Source organism: Cynoglossus semilaevis, chromosome 14 (assembly GCF_000523025.1).
Source record: "Cynoglossus semilaevis isolate Cse_v1.0 chromosome 14, Cse_v1.0, whole genome shotgun sequence".
NCBI classification, from domain to species: Eukaryota; Metazoa; Chordata; class Actinopteri; order Pleuronectiformes; family Cynoglossidae; genus Cynoglossus; species Cynoglossus semilaevis.
In genome coordinates, this window is record NC_024320.1 from 5173652 (window position 1) to 5176969 (window position 3318).

Sequence of the window (3318 nt, forward strand, 5' to 3'; positions counted from 1 at the left end):
AAAATCAGTGATTTTAGCTCACAGACCAAAGTCCATAGAGAAAATCAGTGATTTTAGCTCACAAAGACACATAATTAAAATGATTTTTTTCATATTTTCTCCACAATACAAAATGACCACAGGAGGCAGCAGAGGGTCAGTAGCTCCTGTGTCCATGTTAGCTAAAAATAGAATTTTGCCTTTATAGATTTGGATACATGGTAGTTGTGTGCGATGTTTTAGAAAGTGTACCAATATTTGTGAAAATAGTTAAAAAATGAAGAATGAGTAAAGAAGACAAAGGCTGAAAAAGGTGGAGGATGAAGGAGACGATGAGGGAACGGTTATGTCCTGTGATGTTTCTGCTGCTCCAGGAAAAAAAATGAAAAATGAGACAAAATTCAAACCTTAAATTCCACCAACCACAGAATGAACACTGACACACACACACACACACACACACACCAAAGCCGCTGCTGCTGGAGGGCACATCAGCAGCATCAGCACCAGGAGAAGATGGAGGACGAGAACATGTGAACGTCTGCAGTCAGGTTTTCACTCACACATTCTCCTCCTCCTCCCACCTCCCTGCGGCCCTGCAGGCAACTCACACACACACACACTCACCAATTAAATCAAAAGTGGTTTGTTTTTATTGGTCTTTTGCGCTGACAAGTGAACGATCACTCTGACGGCTCTACCTGTCAGCCAGCAGCTGAAAATCCTCCGTTGACAATGCCCAATGCTTCCAATTAGAGCGGAATCAGACTCCTGCCGCGCTCGCCATCCTTCCAGCACACTCCCCCTCCTCCATCCTTCCCCCCCCCCCCCCCCACCCCCACACCCCCTCCCCCCCCCCCCCCATCCATCCCTGCCTCTCTGTTCCCTCCATCTTTATCTTCAACACTCACTCCTGTATCCTCCACAGCAGCAGCAGCAGCAGAGAGGAGGCCTCTCTGCTGCTGCTGCTGTGGAGGATACAGGAGTGAGTGTTGAAGATAAAGATGGAGGGAACAGAGAGGCAGGAATGGAGGGGGGGGGGGTGGGGGGTCTTCTTTACCTGCCTGCCTGCTGGGGCCGGGGCCGAGAAGCCGCCACCGCTGCTGCTGTTGCTGCTGCTGTTGCTGCTGCTGTTGCTGCTGCTGCTGCTGTTGGTGGTGTAGGGTGATTCTGAGCCTTCACTCGACAGGGGGGGCGGCTCCGCGCCCCGGCCCCCGGCGGCCGGGCAGTAAAAGAACCCCCCCCCCCCTCCCCTCGTCTCCATCTCCATCCTGGTCCCCGTCCCTGTCCTCGTCTCCGTCCCTGTCAGCATTAATGAGACGATGAAGGTTCATTTCTTCCCTCATGCATGAGCTAAATTCTTTTCTTGTGTGACAGCTGACTGGGAAATGTGAGTGTTAACCTTATAAAAGATTCAGCGGCTTCTCATTATTTTTCTGTCAACCCTGCGATACCTGATGGCGTTCAAGGTGCAGCATTTGCATGAGGAGGGTCCGGGGGCTGCAGCAGCAGCAGCAGCAGCAGCAGCAGCAGCAGCAGCGTTTTCCTTTTGCTACTTTATTTGTTTTGTTTTTTTCTACAATAAACACTGTTTGTTTGTTTAGTGAGGAGTCGTGCTTTTTACAACATCTTCTCCTCCACCTCCTCCTCTTCCTCCTCTGAAGCGCTCTTTCCTCCCTCTGTATCAGGAGACACAGATAGGTGGCAGGAGATTTCCTTTGGTATTTGCTAAATACATTGTTTTTTTTTTCTGTTTGTGTGTTTTTGCTTCTACCCAAGTCTTCATCACCTTCTGCATGTTTCTGACTGAATCTGTGGGATATCTGTGCTCAGCCTTTAGTTGTTTTTATGATTTTTTTTGTGTGTGATTAACTAGTTTCAAATTCTGGCCAAAATTTGTTTTTTTGATGAAATATTTTTTTGCCAATTTTTGGCTAACTTTATCACCTTTAGCATAAATGTTTTTCTGTTTTTTCTTTTTTTTTTACTAACGTTTTAGATATTTTGTTGCTATGATTTTCCTAACCTTCATGTGCAAAGTTTGCATTGTTCGAGGGAATATCTCAAAACGTATGTTTTGACATTTTGTTGACTTATTCAACTTGGACATGTGACCACACAGAGAATCAAACATCTGCAGCTGTTAATACCATTACAGCATGATTTCTTTCACATTTTCATGAGAAGAGTCCTAAAATACACAGGAGTGGAGTTCACATACTCTGTCGTCCCTGTGTACAGTTTCAGGAAACACTGCCCTAAAGTCAGACTTTACTCTATTTTCCAGCATGTTCATATTTAACACAGAGTCTGCTGCTCTAAATAAACTGTAGCTGCACTGTTCTTCCTCCTCCTCCTCCTCCCCCTCCTCCTCCTCCACTCCTCCTCACAGGAGAACAGGCCCAGCAGGCATCATTAGCAGTAAAAGCTCATGGACACGAGTCCAATAACAGCAGTCTACAGATCCATGATTAACACTGACAGCTCCCAAACTGCAGCCGTCAACTGCCAGCTTAGTCTCACTTTGGGCTTTTTTCCCCCCCTGCTTTACTGATGCAAATATTCACAGAGTTAATAATCTGATCAGATTTAAATAATCATAATAAATAATGCAAAACAAATACAGTCGCTCAGCACATTTAAATAAAGCGCACCAGATAAAAAAAAGAACTTAGAAATGTCTGTGAAGATGAGACTTTTGTTGAAGTAAACTGTGTTTAATGTCCGCCAGGTAACGAGGGCTCATTATCTGGAGCCAGGTGTAATTTTTGTCAATGTTTTTGAATAGTTTTCCGTCTCTTTCCTAAAATACTACAGCAAATTTAGAAATGTGACAAACATTGTCTCTCACAGGGATTTTACTGCTGCTGAGAATCTTTGAAAGAGGCTGGGTTTTTTTTTTTTTTTTTACGTCTGAAAACACTTCAATTAAGGAAAAGGAAAATCAAAAATTGTATCCCAAACACCAAGGAATACAGTAAAGAGAGGAAGAGGTAAAAAAAATAGCAAAGGATAAACAGAATATGTGATCTATAATTAGAATCAATTTGCCTTAAGATTATCAGAGCTTTTTTTTTTCCTACAATATTTTTTGTACAAACCCCAACGGCTCAGGCTTCCAAAAAGGAACAGAAAAGTATTTGAGTATTTGAGACAATGTATTTTGGATTAAAAATGTTTTTTATTATTTATTCAGCTGCAGTCACCTAGTTACTGTGAATCACCTGACCCACCTTACCCTGTAATTACTGGGCTGGGTTTGAAAATAAGGTCAGATGGATCGATGTGCTGCTGATCAATACTGTGGGATTGTTCAGTCGAGTGTTGATGCAGAGAGAC